The sequence below is a fragment of the Brachycentrus maculatus genome, unplaced genomic scaffold, assembly GCF_059751285.1.
Source record: "Brachycentrus maculatus isolate JH-2025_06_01 unplaced genomic scaffold, ASM5975128v1 h1tg000510l, whole genome shotgun sequence".
Taxonomy (NCBI): domain Eukaryota; kingdom Metazoa; phylum Arthropoda; class Insecta; order Trichoptera; family Brachycentridae; genus Brachycentrus; species Brachycentrus maculatus.
This window is the reverse complement of record NW_028281256.1, coordinates 98,756-117,861: the sequence shown is the minus strand read 5'-3', so window position 1 is coordinate 117,861 and position 19,106 is coordinate 98,756. Positions and strand designations below refer to the sequence as shown.

Sequence of the window (19,106 nt, the reverse complement as noted above, 5' to 3'; positions counted from 1 at the left end):
AATAATTTGAAATACTATGAAATTGAAGTATTTTTTTGTAAATAATAAAAACACAAATATTTTTCTTAATTTTTTTAAAAATAATATCCGTTTAATCGAAACCGTCGTATATGATCGGAAGTGATCGTGAAACTCCTTATTTCGTTATATGAAGCGCCCTTGAGGTAGTATTTTACAAAAATGGCGCTGTATAAGTTATCAAAATTTATTATCATCACTATTAATATATCAGTAAGCGCTTTTATATTATTTTGTATAAAATTATAATTTTGTCAGACGAGATAACATTTTACGTAATTTGAAGAGAAAGCGGCTTACCCCCTAGTTTTTTCTACATATCGTAGTCTTACAGGAGAAAGTGACCAAGTGCATTTTTTTACAAAAACATGATCATTGACTATTTGATATCTTACTAGCTTAATGTTACCCTAAAAAATTACAAATGATTTAAAACTTGAAAGTATAATATATTGATTTGTTAAAAATGACTAACTGCATTGATGATTAAATAAAACATACGATAAAATATACATACATAAAATGTTTTTATACCACTTGAGTTTTATTAAAGACTTTTTTTCAGTTTTTATTCAGACCTGAATGATGGAAGTTTAGTTTCTGAAACTAGTAGTCTTTAATAAAACTCAAGTGGTATAAAAACAAATGTTTTATTAAATCATTGTTACATGTCTTACCACAAAGTTAATGCCGAAACTATGAACAAAATAACTGCATTGATGTTTATTTTCTTGCTTGCAAAAGAGACTTAAATGGCCCTCCTGAACATTTAACGTTTTGGTGGTTGGTCACTTACGACTACGAAATGTACTTTACGGAGAATGCGCACCTTACTTTGAAGACCAGTGGAATAAGGAGTTCTACCGTATAATTACTAAGACAATTTATCAAGACACCGGCATGTGGTAGAGCTACCTTTCAGTACTCCAACAGGTTTCCTTAAAAGAACTTTTGGCAATTAAAGATAATTTTCGAATAACAAGCGTGAGCATACTGTAATATTGCATATTTAGCATATTAATTACTCTTAATAGGATTTTCGATTTGAATTCTGTTTTGACTGTTTGATTAAAAAAAAAACTGATGAAGAAGAATATGAAAACCTGGGTACTTACAGGGTTCTTCTTCCAAGACTTAGACGAATTCTTTCACTTTGTGGTATAAAATCAATATATTTTTATTGATGTTTTACTTGGTAAATACCACTTTTTCTTAAAATCTATCGTGGCACGTTTTTGATGCGTTTTGCGTCATTTTAAAACACGTGTCACATGATGCGGAATGCATCAAAACTTGTGTTGCAATAGATTATAAAAAAATGGTATTTACCAAGTAAAACTTAAATTAAAAATTCCATATCCTTCATCTATTTTATATTATGTACTCGTATGTATATTTAAGAAAAACACATATTCTAACCGCTATCCGCAATCTCCTCTTTGTCCGCCTCCGTAGTGTAATGGTCAGCACGCTCGGCTACCGTTCTGGAGAACCCGGGTTCGATTCCCAGGAGGGGGGTAAAATAAATATGAGTGATTTTTTCACTGTAATATTTATTCAATATTACCCTGGACTGGTACCTGAAGCAGAGGGCTAATCACTGATCACCTTTCCTTCATGTGTAAACGATCTAGTTAATAACACTGTGGTTATATGACGCAGTGCCCTATGCACGATTGGGGTGCGGATAAGGGTTTTATTATTTTATCCGCAATCAATAGAGCATAGGGAACTGCATCGTATTGACGTGTTGACTCAGTGTTATCTTGATCGTTACTTACACGAATGCAAGATGAGAGGTAAGTATACAATGTATAAAATTGAGTAATATGGCAAAATTTCACATTTATTGTACAATGAATTGAGAAATTTTCAGCAAAATGCGTAAATGAAAATATTCGAATAAATAAGTGCTTAATAGCACCTACATCCTTACTGAAAAAATATATATATTTTTTCGTTACATGGCATCTGAAAATCGGACATTTTCGTAAATCCATTTTCGATATTACATAAACATGAAAATTCTAAATTCCTTCGGGAGGCTTATCCTGCGAGCAATATTCAAGCAGCTCTACACGAGAACTCCATTAGAAGCCTGATCGGGAATGGGAGAGTATGAGGAACGAAGAACAAATCGACGTATGTACGTAACGGATTGCCGATACGATAATGCCGCAAATACATGGATTCGGAGTGCAGACTGATGTGAAATGTCCATTATCAGTCAGGCTGAAAGAGTTTCAAGTGTTCGTATACTTTCAGCGTAAATACAAGAGGTTTTGCCAATACTGAACTGAAATATTTAGCGAATAGATTGATGTGTAATTCCTTAGACGAGAATAATCAAAAGTTTGACAAGTTTATAGAGAAATTTCAAGGACGTGTCACGTTTATTAGGCACATTTCGTTACATATCGCTCACTCCTTTCAAGAACGTCATAAATCAATATACTTGATTTTTCAGGAGAACGTTTTTAATGTTTAAAAATATAATAGAATGTATTAAAAATAAATATCAAGCCACTTATTAAACTTTTTACTGTGCAACATATTATTTTAGGTAAAACCTGAAAGTTTTTTCTCCATTTGAAAATTATTTAATAAATTTAAAAAAATAATTAAACAAAACATTTTCTTCAAAATGCAAAAACAACACTTTTTGCCCTGTAGTGGGTAAATATAATGTTAAAAATATGCCTCTTTTGGTGGGATATAGAACATTTTCTGGGCACTCCGAAAACATGCACAACTGAAAATTGACGATTTTTGATTTATGACGTTCTTGAAAGGAGTGAGTGATATACCATATGCCAAAGCCATCTCAACTCACTTTTATTGATTAAATTTAAAATGCTTATTTCAGCCTTGCATTATATTTTAAATTACTATTTGAACATCTATCAAAAATAAACTCAAATGGTAAAAAAAAAAACATGTTTTCTTTAATAAATTAATCATCCATATTTTGCACTAATAATTGAGATTTAAATTAAATGAAGTAATTTGTAACTGAATACTCAGATAAAATATGCAATATTTCAGCAAAATTTCGCTTTTAACACTGTCATTAAAATTCAGGACACGAATCATGGATATTTCTATGTACGTATGTAGATATATAATTGTAAATATTTAACGTTATAATTTGCATAAAGACAATCAAAGCTGACACGAGTATGTATATATCACCACAATATTGAATGTGTTTTCAAAGTTTTCTGCGTGTCGTAATTCTATAAGAATTTCAATTAACATATGGTTAATACAAGTAGTATTATTTAGATATGTGTTCAACCATTAAATCCTCAATTTAATCAATTTACCATCAAATCTTCTTTGTATCGAAAAACGTATAACAATAAATTTTAATCATTAAAAAATTAATTTACCCAATTATTGAATGAAATTTTTAAAATTGAAATTTACACCCACTCTCTCAAAAGGTTGCCGACTACTGCTCTAGAGCCAAATTAAATACATGGTCCATAGTAAGCCCAGAGTTCCATATCAAATAGATTTATCAAAGTTGAGATATAATAGGGTATTATCACTGGGGAGAAAATGTCTTAATTTAACATATTCAACCTATTCAGGATTGTGTAAGACTCGTTTTGTGTTTACAACAGCCGATGTAATCAATATTTTCATTTATCATTTTCTTTTGCGAAATTCGCCATCGTAAAAACGTTGTTTTCGTAAGTTGGTATCGAATGACGTCACTCAAACGAATCTGCACTATTACGGCTCTAAAAAGCAGATACATAAAGGGATACGCCCCATAACACACCCAACGACGTAAAATTTGATGACGTATAGCGGTGTCCATTTTTGTTTTTTTTTAAATATCTCATGTTTAAAATATATCTCCCTTTCTTCTCTTTAGATTAAAAATAATGCTACCGATAGTCTTGTGATTTTTTTAATATTAATTTATAAGCCAATAATAACACATCATGACAATAATCCATTATATTAGAATCTTATCAATCGTAAAGTAAAGAGTGTGTGTTTTAAATACTGCGTTTTAATGCCCCATAAATAAAAAAAAATAATTGATGAAGACAAATACACCCATCTCAAAAAAACCTATCACATAATTCCCAGTAACATGATCTGTAATTATGTAAATAGGAAGCGAGATTGATGAAAGACCTTTTAGAATTTAAATATTTATTTTAAAGTGTACCTTATAATTATTTTCAACAATCGGCCCGCATGCGGAGATGATGTATGGGAAAGCTATGGGTCTCTTATTTTCAATCGCTTAGCGTTCGGATTACCAAATAAACCAGCCTATACCTTTACAATTTGGAGTTACGGCTGTTTGCTTGAGGGGTGAATAATGTACAGTGTAAAGAAATATACTTGTATTGCTTTTTATAAAATATCACTGCGCTGTTTTTAAACTCATTGTGATTATACTTTTTTTTCTTTTTAAGTACCTACGCAATAAATTATATTTTATTAATACATAAAAAGATCCCACAAAGGCATGGTCAATGTGTGGGTATACATTTAGTTTGAGGTTATAATAATGGTCGCTGGAAAGAATCAAATAGATTTCAGAAATATAAACAGATTAAAAGTGGTTTTATAAACTACAAATATTTGAGTTTTAAAAGAAAACAAAAAAGTCAACAAAAAAAATTTAAAAAGTTAACAAATAAGTATTTAGATAATTAATTTTTATCATCTAGTCTTTGTGTAATGAATTGAACAGTATAGGAGCTAGGAAAAATGAATGTCTTTGCACCAGTCAGGATTTGCAAAAAATGAGAAAATCACGTTTATTTATTTGACCCCCCCCCCTGGGAATCGAACCCGGGACCTCCAGTACGGTAGCTGACCATTATACTATGGAGGCGGACATTTATGGCTTTACCAGTCTAAAAAATAATATTTTTTATTAAGATTTTGAGTGTGTCCAAATTTTAAATCTGACCCTAAAAAAGCTTCTTTTCATCTCATCATTGGATGTCTCTAGTGAATTTCTGGTGATTCAAGAACAATGTTTCAAAATTGGTTGGTATACATATATAGAACTTCTAAGAATTTGAGTAGTGTGGTTGAAATTAAGGGAAGAATTGGTGAATATTACACGTGTGTAACATTCACCAATTCTCTGGTTTTAGTCATCACTTAAACCAGCCTATGATGGCTGTCAGCCCCGTAAATACCCAGACATCTATATTCTTCTTCATCTTTGATGTCGAAAAACAATATGTAAAATATAATCGCTTAGCAGAGTTGACAGGAAGTGATATTGTGAGCTCACGAAGCAATTTGGTATTCTATCCTAGTATCGAGGCGCCGACATTTTTACATGAATACTAATGAATATCTAACATCCGACTCTTTAATTTTATTTGCATATTATTTTAATCTGTCGATAAAAAAATATGTGAGGTAGTTTAAACTTCTTACATTGCGGGACATGAGAGGACTTCTAATGACCTTATCGCGATTATTTAGAGGACTTATATCCTTTCTGACAGACACTTTTATTCGATTTGAAAATATGATTAGCAGTGAGTAAGTCATTAAAATGGCTAAGGTGATATTTTGCAAAGAACATTATGCATAAATATGGTGTCATTTAAAAAATATTTTACCATCACACTATTTCCTCGCAGGGTTAGGCAGAGAGAATAGAAAATCACACCAATCTGTCTGCATAAAAATCACTTCTTTAATGCATCTCCTCATAACTCCTGACCTGACCGCTTCTACCTGAAGTATTTGAAATACTGGATCAAACCAAGTTTTCCTCGGTCTTCATCTCTGCTCCCATTTTCTTCGTAATGTCTTATTCTGCTTCTCTCGACAGAAGGCTAGAGAAGAAGAAGAAGACATTATACCCGCCGATTATTACGACTCGTTACATAAAAGTATTTTTTTTACTTTTTGCAAATCCAGACTCGCGCAAAGACACTCATTTTTCATAGCTCCTACACGGTTTAATTCATTATTAGGTGCAGAGACAAAGATCATATTAAAGACATTAATTATCAAAATTTGTTTTCATTTAAAATTTCATTATTTATTAAAAAAACAGATCTTAGCTTCTTCTTTTAAACTTATAACTCATAAAATTGTCACAATATAAAATTTTATGTGTTTTTGTTAATAAAATACAACTTAGTACACTCAAAAAATCTGTGTTTGATTTAAAATTAATACATAAATTCATATGGTACATAATTAAATGTTAACTTTTTTCAGACCTGACGACGTCCAAGTATTTGACATGCTTGATCGTGTCAAGTTTTTTTTTGGTCTTTCTCTGCTCCCATTTCCAACTAAATTGTCTCATAAATTCGTTTCCCCGTTCATTTCTAACTCATACGTCCCACATGTCCGAACCAGAGAATCGTCTGAGAGATCGCATTTCGACAGCATTCAGTTTACTTTCATCCTTCTTATGACAACTCCATGCTTCACTTCCATACCGTGACTTCCATATCGTTCGAACCCTTATCCACACCCCAATGGTGCATAGGGCACTGCATCGTATAAACGCAGTGTTATCTTGATCGTTAACACACGAAGGAAAGGTGATCAGCCCTCCGCTTCAGGTACCAGTCCAGGGTAATATAGTGATATTGTGTACTTCCATATAGTGACTGCCAAATCAATTTATCTAATTTTTAAGAAATCTATGAACACGTTGGAGGTTTCAATTTGTATTTAATACAGCATGTAAATTTGAGACCTTTACAAAATAAATTAAAGCTTATTATCGTGTTTGATAAATAAATTAAAAATTAATTAGCAAAAAGTGTTTGGCAACACTCGGAGAGAGCAAGCTATCTGATTACATTTTGAACAAGGTCTCGGGTTTAATTTGTACCTCGGAAATTTGTGTTATTAGGTCCCGTTAAAAACATCCCCTTTCAGTTCCAATTTGGGAGCCTCGCGGTTTAGTATTCAAGGCAGCGCGCGGGGGTGAGTTACAATAAACCCTTTCCAGATTGTTTTACTGCTGGGTTCGAGTTCCGAAATGTGACGAACTGTATCCGGGATGAATGGATTTGAGGCGTATGCCGGCAAAAACGGCAATCTCTTAATTCAGTTATATTTTGGCAAATAAAAAAATATGCATAAGTAAATACACCAGCGCGCAAGCAATACTACACGTTGATTGCTTTATAAAATTAACATTTGTATGATATAATGATTAAAGAAAACACTTCGTTTTTTACCACTTGAGTTTTATTATAGACTACATGTTTCAGAAGTTAAACTTCCATCATTCAGGTCTGTATAATAACTAAAATATAAAATATAAAATTGTTCTATAAATAAGGAGAGGGGAAAGTAAGGGGAAGGAGTTAGTCAAGGAACGGAGTTTGAAAACAAAGGAAAAATAGAAAGCAATGGCGAAGAATTTTGAAACAATATATTATTTAATAAATTATTATTAGAATTCAGGTTTTTTTGAATTTCTAAATTTTCAAGATAATTCATAATTTGGCCTTTATATGGAACAAGGTGTAATAATTTTAATTTATGAGAGTGAAATGAGTGATTAGTATCTATTATATGATTTGCGAATTCCGAAAAATAATTACTAACAAGACCGCTATGATGTTCTTTAATTCTAATCTTTAAATTTCTCGCAGTTTGGCCAATATATTTTCTATCACAATCTCCACAGGAAATTTCATAAACACCACTTTTTGTAATAAATCAATTATTTGTATAATATAATACCACTTATTGAGTTTTATTTCATTACACACGACTTATTTTGAAAATAACGGTTGTTTTCATCAACAAGAGATTACAAAAAAGTAACAAACAAAAAAAATATCAGTTGAAAAAATTTAATTGGGTCGAGGGGAGGTATTTTTTGTATTGGAAACGTGAATAATAATGTTAATGACGTATTTTGGAAAAGCATATTATAAATTAATACTACATCAGAATTTTAATATTTTTGTATTTCAAAAATTTTAAACTTGTTCATGACTTGACCTTTGTATGTGACTGAGAGTAATAATTTTAATAAATGCGATATCTCAGACGAATGTACGGCAAAACGATTTACGATAGATGTTCAAATGGTGAAAGAATGCAAGGCTTTATTATAAACTCTTAAATTTTGATATTTAAACAAAGATGAAGATAAATTTGGAAGTTTGGATATTTACAGGGCTTACGACCTATCATAGGCTGGTTTAAGTGATCGCTCATGAAACATTTCCCATTCTACCCATGATTGACAACGTTTTTAGAACATAAATCCCAAGTCACATCATGTTTGAGTTCGCGGTATCATCTATGGTTGATATTCCTCTTTATCTATATATGTCAAAATTCACTCAAAAATATCATTTCATTTTTATATTCAAATTACGATTTCGATAGGATAATATGGAGTTTGCCGTTTTCTTTATAGCATTCCCCTTTTGTTGGGCTACATCAGAGATTGAAGGCAGTAGCAAGACTTCAAAGCACTTTGTGCGTCGCTCATCAATGGAAAACCACTCACAAAATTAACCAGACTTCGATTATAACTAGGGTAATGAGAAAATAAACCGGTGCTTGTTACACTCCATATATAGGGTAGAGACTACAGTAGAGTGTGGCTTTCCATCCTCTCTGCCTACCCCTGCAGAAAATGTCGTGATGGTAGTAGTAGTAGTAATAAAGTTCAACGACCGATTGCCTCATATGGGATAGAGACCAGAGCAGACACAGAGAGAACCAAATCTCTTCTAAGGACTTCAGTAATGAGGACATTGAGGTGCATAACAGGAAACACGTTAAGAAATCGAATAAGGAGCACGGAAATTTAGAAAATGTGTAGTACGGAGGATATAGTCAGATGAGGAAGACAGCGAAGACGATTCTGGAAGGCCCATGTCAATAGAATGCAAGAAAATAGACTGGTCCGAATTGATCTTCAAGAGAACCCAGACGGAAGAAGACCTCCTGGAAGACCTCCAAAGCGATGTCGTGACAGCTGCCAGTCCACGTCACAAGAGACAGATAAAGAAACAGACAGATCCTCGGATCTACAGGTTTTTCACTTGGATATTTTCATTTTCATTTTCAATTTGACATTTTGCAAACCAAATAGGATGTTATATTGTATTTTGTGAAAACATAACATTTTTAAATACACATATATTCAAAATAGTACTCATGAAGCTGTATGTAAACTCTTGTTTGAAAAATTGAGTACACATCGCGCGCACAGACTATGACAGCGCGCCGCGCAGGCTTTCCAACTTTACGACTACTGCACTAGCTAACCTTAGGAATAAAAAACGTGAGCAGGTAGTCACACTGATAGTTTTCGTAGTACTAACATAACACATTTTCTTGAAATTTCGAAAGTTAGTTGATAAAAAAAACAAGAAAATTGCTTTGCAAGAGAAGGTCTGTCAAGAAACCTAGATGCTTCTGTATCAGATCTGGGAATGCGGTGGGACAGCTTTACATAAGTACTTTAATGATTAATTTTTTTAATAAATCTAACTTTTTTATGAAATACAATTTAACGTTTGTTATACAGTATTTTTTTGTCCGCCTGCAGTGTAATGGTCAGCGCGCTCGGCTACCGGAGGTCACGGGTTCGATTCTTAGGGGGGGTCAAATAAATACAAGTGATTTCCTCACTAATATTTATTCAATATTACCCTGGACTAGTACCTAAAACGGAGGGCTGATCACCTTCCCTTTATCTGTTTACGAACACGATAACACTGCGTTTGTATGATGCAGTGCCCTATGCACCATTTTTGTACGGATAAGGATTTGAAGGAGAAAATTATTGTATATCATAAAATGTTTTTCAAAACTTCTAACTTGATTTGTTAAACGTCCGATTTGATTTGAAATTCTTCTAATTTGGTTCGTTAAACATCTAATTTAAAGTAAATAACCTGTATAAGAAGGAAAAATGATAAGTAGTTTTACTCTATTCCAATTTTCTGATATCTCCAAAACAAAACTGATTTATGTTCCAAAGAAAAGTAATAGTTGTCCGTATTTTGATGAAAATGCGTTCATTAATCTCCACCACATTGTTTCTTTCGTATTGTTATGCTTTCCGGGAAAATAAGATTTCTTTGTGAGGAAAAGCTCAGGTGATGATAAAAGATATTACTTATCGCAGACCATCATTAATCACGGAAAAGTAATTATTTTTGTCGTGCATTAATGCTGTTTCTTGAGTTATCTGCTTAATTTAATCTACTTATAAATAATGTTTCGAGGAAAATTAAGTTACTTCATCGTCAATATAATTTTATGATCATTTAAAAAAAATAAACGTTGTTATTATACTACTTTATGAGTTTTATTTCATTACACATGACTAGTTTGATGAAAACATCTTTAGTTTTATAAACTATTCGTGTGTAATGAAATAAAACTCATTAAATGGTATTATATCTGTATTTGCAGTACGTGTACATAAAGCAAACTATGCCATGTCCTCCAATTCCACGGCTCCAAATATTAGCCAATGCTTTTGATAGTATAGATTTATTTCATATATTGTTATCCACCTTGAAGTCTGTTCTTTCTCAGCATTTCTTCTCCATGTTATAATGGATAAATTTAAACGTCGTGTTTCACTCTCTCTCGCAGCTCGCTGATAGTGTATGAAGGAGACGTGTATTTACCAGTGCTTACTATTTGTTATTTTATGTTTAAGACTTTTTGTTTCTCTATTAGTGTATTCATAAGTGTATTTTTAAATAAGATACTGTATATGGTATACGTATTATTTTACAGGCTTAAGCCGTTCAATAAATAAATAAATATGTACAATCTTTAAATAACACTGGCCATCAATGATTTTGTAACTGAAATTTTGATGACTGATTTGGACTAAGTTAATCGTTCTTATTCAAAGTCTATATGGTGACAAGCTTGTATCACGTCAAGTTTTGATGTTACAGTCATGTTATTGTTTGTATGGACCCCATACGTTGAAACCGTAATAGTGGTTGGTATCTAGACATGCCTAAGGTCTAAACTCTAAGAGGTACAAAAAAAGTATTGATAATTATGGAGTAACAGTGGAAATATGTATATTAACTTATTAATATTGAATGCGATAGCATTATATGTTTATTTATATTTTTACATAAAAAATAAGATAAATTTTAATCACTATCAGAATTAAAAACATCCATAACATTTTTGCTTTCGTTTTTGAATTCAGCTATGCAAAGTACAAAAAATCAGGTATTTTCATGCCAGTTACAAAATAGAAGTTGGAAATTGTTGGCCAGTATAATAAATATGTCATTTCAAAAAGTTAATGCCGAATCGATAAGTAATATATTTTTTTGATCACAACATTTTAAGTATGTCCTAAAACTTGTTAAAAATCAGGCTTTTCTTGACTTAGATCATAAGTCCTGTAAAAATCCGGTCTTCCATATTCTTCTTCAACTTCTTAATTCAGATTTGAAAAAAAAAGAATTATCTTTCAGTATTTGGATACACTTAAAATGATGTGAATAAAAATAACTGGTCAAATTATAAGTTGCATAAGAAATCAGATGTTTCTCAGTACGTAAAATTAATTAGAAGTTCGGATCTTGCATACATCCTAAAAAAAGGATCTCGTGTCAAAAGTCTACGCAAGAATCATGTATGACTAGATGCATGGATATAAAGAAAGCAAGGAGTGTATGACACGACAGACAAGTGTGTCATTCTATCCTCTCTGCCTACCCCTGCAGTGATGGTGTTAATAGTACTTTTATAAACGCCACTTTTCAGCACTGATCTAAACTGAGCTGAAAAAAAATGATGACAAAAAATGTAATCAAAACAATTAATCTTTTCTTTCGAGAGACATAAACAAATTAATGCGGAGAAGTTATATAACTACATTATGCAGAAATTTGTGAAACAAAAATTAACGGAATTATCCGTAGTTAGTCGAGCTTTGAGCTTTTGCGTTGATCTCAATCCGTAGAATATAATTACGATTTTCAAGAAATACAATTTCACCGCTACGGGGTGGTTCTAGCTTCAAACGTACGAAAACGAAGCTTTATGAACGCGGCACTGTCGCAAATGTCAAAGAGGACATTATTTTTTATGCAAGCGGCTACGTGGCATCAATATAATTTAATTTTATGACTTCGTTGACTGTGGATTTTACGACGGATAGCCGCCCCTCGCATCGAAAGGACACTCTAAAAAACAAGCCGCTTTCTGTTTTATTGTTGGCTTTGCAGGAAGTTACGTTGAATTTCTGACAACTGTTAAAAATTCAAATACATCCTTAGAATTATTGATCTCGCATATTTCTCTTATCCTGGTGTTTCTTATTCTATCTCGTAGACTCTTGGCAGTCATCACGGATTTGTAATTTACTTTTATGCTTTTTCCATGTTTTTTCATACGTTATACATAAATACATTCTAAAACTTTTTTTTTCAATTACCTTACGTCTAATTGACTCTGAAATCTTGCAACGGCTTATGCAACACCGCTTATCATGACCCTACTCGGCTGCAAATTTTAGACAAAACAACTCGTTTCATTCTGAAACAACCTACAACATTCAATTTATATCAACCAACATGTTTCGATCTTCGCCTGTCTTATAGAATATAATAACATCGTTTTTGTATCTTTTTTTTAAATTACTGGTATTCATTTTTTACTATCTTCCAGTCCGATTGTCTAAGCGATCACGATTATTTTATGGATTTTTAAATCTGGTTTAGAGATCCTTGCCCCCCGTCTCGACCTCGCGATAGGATTCTCTCATCTCGAAAATGTATTTTTATTGCTCGAAATAAAACATGAAAATCAATTTAAAGATGACTGTGTTGTACTAGCCTTATCTAATAACTGCGGTTATAGAATGCATTTATATGTTATTTAATGTATGAAAACATACTTTATATATATTTTATTTAGGATAGGCACTGCTTGGTTTACAGTAAGCGCGTTTGGCTCTAGTTCTCGAGACCCCCGGTTCGATTCCTAGTGAGGATCAAAATGAAATGAATATTAATCATTTTTCACTCTGATGTTTATTTGATATTACCCTTAACTTCTACCTGAAGCGCAGGATTGATCACCTTGCCTTCATTTAATAACGATATAGAACCCTATTCGCAATAAGGACTGAATAAGGATTGAAAGAAGAAGAATGCCGATGTTACCTAACGTCCAAATGGCTCTGAAATCCTAGTACGACTTATGCAACACCGTTTTATGCTCTAATATTTCTTTTTATACTCGTGAGTGGATTTTTTCTTTATGTTAAAAGTTTCTATAATTTCATATAATTCCTAAGTGAAAATTCTGGGCAAAAACACTCGCATATACCGATGTTACATACTTTTAAAAATATATAATGTTCAAATAAAAATAAAGAAAAATTATAAAAATAATTATTTAAAAATGTTTTACGGGAACAGGTTTTCGTATTGTACAATTTAAATATTATTTAAAAGCTTCAAAATAAGGAGGTATTCTCTAAATATACACACATTGTTATCATTCAAGGATCCACATAAACCAGGATAACATGATAATCAAGGAAGATATTGTAAAAGGCAAATTAATTTTCCAGTTATTACAAATACGATTCAATTTGCTTTGAACGTTTTATTAATAGCTGTTCAAACATCCGCCGAGCTTTGTACGGTTTGTACATTTTTTTGGAAATTATCTCGAGAAATCTTCACAGAATAATGAAAGCGGGTTTATACGTGAATCCTAACGACTACAATACTTATTATTGTACAGTATACAAGTATATCACAAATCCAATCAAAAAGGTAGGTACTTCATATTATGTATGGGGTTGGCACTAATTTTGTGTAATAAAGTAATGATTTAATTCTAAAAATTAAACAATTGTATAAGACCACTTTTGAGTTTATTAATCTAAACAAAATTAGTTTCGAGTGGTCATCAAAATAAATCGGTGTTTTTTTTCACTTTCTTACAGGGAGCATCTCAATGGAAATACAAAAAACACAAGATTTGTATTAAAATACTTTTTTTCTACAGCTCTTTCTTCCTTCTTTCTTCTCTCTCATGTAACGAATACACCTAATAACGTGACGCGTCCTTAAAATTTCGCTCTCAATTTTTATTTCATTATCGATCATCAAATCGATGTTGTTAGTATCTTATTCTTTACAATTGCATTTGTGTGGTCTACGATATCATACGTGGGATGCCTACCCGGGAATCGAACCCGGGGCCACCAGTATGGTATCCGAGCGTGCTGACCATTACACTACAGACTAATTTTACTAACCTAATTTTATTAACCTAACCTAACCTAAACTAACCTAACCTAACCTTACACTACAGACTAATTTTATTTTTAAGTTTGAAGAATCAAAAATCTACTAAATGATCTTTAAGCTTTTTGCATAATAATCATGGTAAATTATAAACACAACGTCTATTTAAAAAAATATGTAAAAAAGTGCAATTAAGTATGTAGGTGCCTACATTGTAAGCCGAGTACAAGACGCAAGTTTTATTTCGAAACGAACGCCTTCCAGAATGTAACGAGTTGCAAGCAACGAATATATTTCAGTGGAAGGTTCCTCTCTCGTTCGTAAACAAGTTCCGAGTAAAGCACTAAATCATAATCAGCGGTGGAGAACCGCGGAACGCGAGCCGCTTTGATTTATCTTCGCCCCTCTAATGGAAACCTCTCTTATTGTTGCTTTGAAACAATCTTGCACGATATTTTTCATTTTTCTTTTACACTCAACACGTGCGATGCGTGTATGAATAACTGCGGAATTTGAATGTGTAAAAATGGCATTAAAATTCACCATTTTAGTGCTGATTTTATCACAAATAAATGCTGAAATGACTTTTTTTTATTGCTCAAATGCTTGAATTAATAAGTTGTGTGCATTATCAAGAATATTTGATAAAAATTAACCATTTTTGTGCTGAGATTTTTTTTCAAAAATATACTAAAATCGCTGAAGATTTTTTTCAAAAATAATATAATTAATAATTAATATTATTTGAGAAAAATAAACCATGTTAATGCTGCGATCTTTTCTCATATGTATGCTTAATTTGATGGTTATTTTTATAAAAAATGCTTTAATTTATTAAGTGTGTAATAATAATCAACATTATTTGAGAAAAATGGACCATTTAAGTAGTGATATTTTTTCTCCTATAATTGCTGAAATTGCTGAAGACTTTTTTTGTAAAAATGGTCAAATTAATAAGGTGTTTACATAATCCACAATATTTGGGGAAAAATAACCATTTTAGTGCTGAGGTTTTTTTCTCATATGTATGCTGAAATTGTGATTTTTTTTTCTCTCAAAAGTGGTCTTATTTATTTGGTGTATATATAAACAATAATATTTTTCTCAAATATTGAACGATTTTGTTTATTTATGACCAGAATTCATGAAAATACAATCGATTTTTTTTCAATGTGTCATTTACCTAGTAAAACTTAAATTAAAAAATGGATACATATTACACAATGAGACTGCCGAATCAATTAATGAAAATTATTGATAAAAAAGTTTTACATATATTTTTTTTACAATAATGTTTGTAATATTAGTACACTATCACTAATATTACTAGCATTTTTGTAAAAAAAATGTGAAAGTAAAAATTACTAACTACAATATAACTACTACTACTACTACTACCATCACGCCGTTTCCCCGCAGGGGTAGGCAGAGAGGATGGAACGCCACACTCTTCTGTCCTGACATACACTCCTAGCCTCCTTCACATCCATACATCTAGTCATACATGCCCTCCGATTACGCAGACTTTTGACACCGCCAGATTTTAGGTTCTGATTGATCTGATCGTGCCAAGTCTTTTTCGGTCGTCCACGTTCTGTTTTCCCTCTCACATTCGCCACATATATTTTCTTAGTCATTCTCTCGCTATGCATTCGCTCCACATGTCCATACCACCGCAAAGAGCTCTTTCTAATCTTTTCAATTATTCCTCGTTCAGCCTTACATTCCTTTCTTATATCGTCGTTTTTAATTCTGTCATACAATGATTTTCCACACATTCGTCTGAGGGAGCATATTTATATATTAAATGTTTGATTTAAATTTAATACATTAATCAATATGATGATCTACAAATAAAACGCCAAATTTAAAAAAATATAAATAATGCTTAAAGTATTAATAATATTGAGAAAATATAAATAGCGTCGGGTTGTGGTCTCGTGGTTAGTGTCGCGGACTCTTAGTTTTTCGGTTCGAACCCACTCTACCACAATTTGATACCTATTTCTAATAAAGAGCCGCCCTGGCTCACGGAAATAGTATGAAATCGAAATATTTGTGTAAATTATAAAAAAACACAAATATTTATCTATTAAAAAAAATAATAAATAAAATAAATGCCACTTTAAAGGGTGTTTTGTATGATTTATTTGGAAACCTCTGTTATGCCTAGGTAAATCAGTAGGTATATATGAATATTTTTGCCGAATTTTCATGTTTTCAAACACACATAGGTTTTGAATCTACGTATCAGGCCAAGATGATCCTATATGCAAAATAAAACCTTTTTCATTTGATATCTAACAAGATCTCTGTGGGAATTCGAAATCTAGTTACATTCCCTTTGAAGATGGTTTGCGAAGTAAAATTCGTATTGGTTCCCATAAGCCGATTATGTTACGCAAATGAGCCCATAAAATGGATTACCCAAGAGACTGGTTTCTTCCTTCCCCTACACACAAATGAGGAAACTTCAAGAAGAAAATGCGTGCACGCATCGCATCATAACAGAGAAGAAGAAAACGAATAAACAACCAACAAACTTGATGTTTCAGGTATTTTGTGAAGAAGTATTTTAAATGCTTGTAGGTGGTAATGAAAGTAGATTTAATGTGTTCTATCGGATGAATGTATGGCAAAACGTTGTATGATAGATGTTCGAATGGTGAAAAAAGAAAAAAAACCAAGGCTAAGGTTACTTTAATTTTTGTACTGACATTTCTTAGTAGAACTGCATTTTATATTATGGAATTGTTATTTTATTCTATAAAATAAAATCACTATCGATAAAATTGAAAAACGTGTATTGAGATGGTTTGGGCATGTGAATCGAATGAGTGAAGAAATAATGTAAATTAATTGTTAATAATTTTTTTTAAATAATACTGTTTCTTTAAGTATTTTTTTTTAATACGCATATCCACAAATAGTGTTAAAAATAGAATATCTACGTACATATACAGTTTTATCATATCAAGTATTTAATATGTAGGTAGTTAGGTATTTTGAGTCCGTCGGGTTGCCGGTAATATTTTCTTGTACTTTGAGGTTATGGTATACGAAGAAAAATATATATCTTTCAATAAAATATCTTATTGTAAAAAAATATATAAAATATTTAAATTGTTTATCGTAAAACTCCCTTAAGATGATTTTTCACTATACCGAAGCTTTAAATATTGGCCTTTATTAAATCTATTATAAATAAGAAACTAATTTATCAAAAAGATGTAGGTTTGTTTATCATATATAGGTACTCGGTACCTATCTACATAATTAAATACCTAAGTAGGTATCAAGCTTAAGGTTTGATTTTTTTTAGTTTTTAAACTAAATTTTAAATTGTTACTTTTAATCCACGATTTAAAAAAAAATTAGATAGGACACATAAAAAAAACATGAAGAAAAACTATATAATTATAAGTAGGTATGAAGCTGAAGTTTTTTTTTTAAAGGTTATAAAAAAAAATTAAATTTTGATTTTTATCCACAATTTTTAGAATAGACATTTCAATTAATTTTTACATTTTTTCTTAAATGTTTTTTTTTTTACGTATATAAACAAAAAACACATAGCAAAACTTGAATGCATTCATTATGTAGAAGTTTGTATTTGTATATACTCGTATGACATTTAAGTATCTTTTGACTTACCATTAAACACAGAATCAGTCGAATTCGAGGCACAAAAAAACGTTTTTCCTTAACGTAAACTGTGACTCCAAGTCTTCAATCATTGTCAGTCACTCCAGATTCAACAAACACGACCTCTTGGACACTATAAGAGCTTTAAATTACGAGTGTTCCAGTACTAATACCCTTCTTTCAAAGTCATATCTTAAAAGCTTTTAAACAGTTCTCTATCAATTAAAACTTTGGTGATTATTCTCAATTACTCCACGATCTTTCCGGGGCATCAAAAGCTCGCGACGCGCAACCCCTCTCACAAAAGCTTCAAAGCGACTGAAAATGTAAATTATTTTTACTGCGAGATGATTGGCGCACGCGCGCGCGTTAGAATGAAACAGGAAACTCAATTGCGCAGTGCGATAGAGAGAGAACGCACAAAAACATACCGATGTAACAAAACATGTGATGGAAAGACACGATCTACCCCGAGAGACTAGTGGGAAAGACAGGGATGGTGATAGTTGTTTAAAGCTTTAAAACATTAATATTTATGATTAAAAAAGAGGCCCTCTCTTTAAAACCGACCAGCATAAGGTTTTTTTTATTTCTTCAGTTAACTTATATTACATTTCATACAAACTATTATTTACATTTAATTTACATCATATATATTAACATCTGCTTACAGTATACTATACATTTTTTTAAATTCTCTCAGACTCCTTTTATTCTTCATACATTCAGGCATTTCATCATTCATTTTTAAACCCTTAAACATCATTAACAATTATTGCTTTTTTAATGTCAAAAAGCATGTTTATGATTTTTTTTAATTAATTATACTTTTCTCAATATTATTTTTATTTAAAGCATTTACACTGTGGTTAGTCATTTTAATTTATTTATTTTTTTACAAAAATGTGAATAATATTAGTATAATCTCGGTGCGTGGTTAAATACTAATATTATTAACATTTTTGTAAAAAATAAATCAGTAATTATACTACTTTACTCTTTGAATATTTAGGCAATTTATCGTAAAAAAATGTTAAAATAAGAAACAGCATATTAAATCCTAGTCACTTTTTTGTAGTTTACCAGTTGAGTTCTTTTCATGTCCTTTCTACATTCTTATATATATTTTTCTAAAGGCAGGGTTAGGCAGAGAGAATAGAACGCCACACTTCTCTGTTTTTGCAAACATTG

General features: G+C 31.5%; 1 protein-coding gene across 1 annotated transcript in view; it reads right to left on the bottom strand.

The window, feature by feature from the left end:
• The window catches only part of LOC148301869 (netrin receptor UNC5B-like), a 71,879-nt gene extending 53,644 nt beyond the window's left edge, over positions 1 to 18,235 (bottom strand). Inside the window, exon 1 of the mRNA XM_088272574.1 lies at positions 17,925 to 18,235. The gene's annotated coding sequence lies outside the window, so the exon portion shown is untranslated. The remainder of the gene's footprint in view (positions 1 to 17,924) is intronic.
• Positions 18,236 to 19,106: the final 871 nt, after the last annotated feature.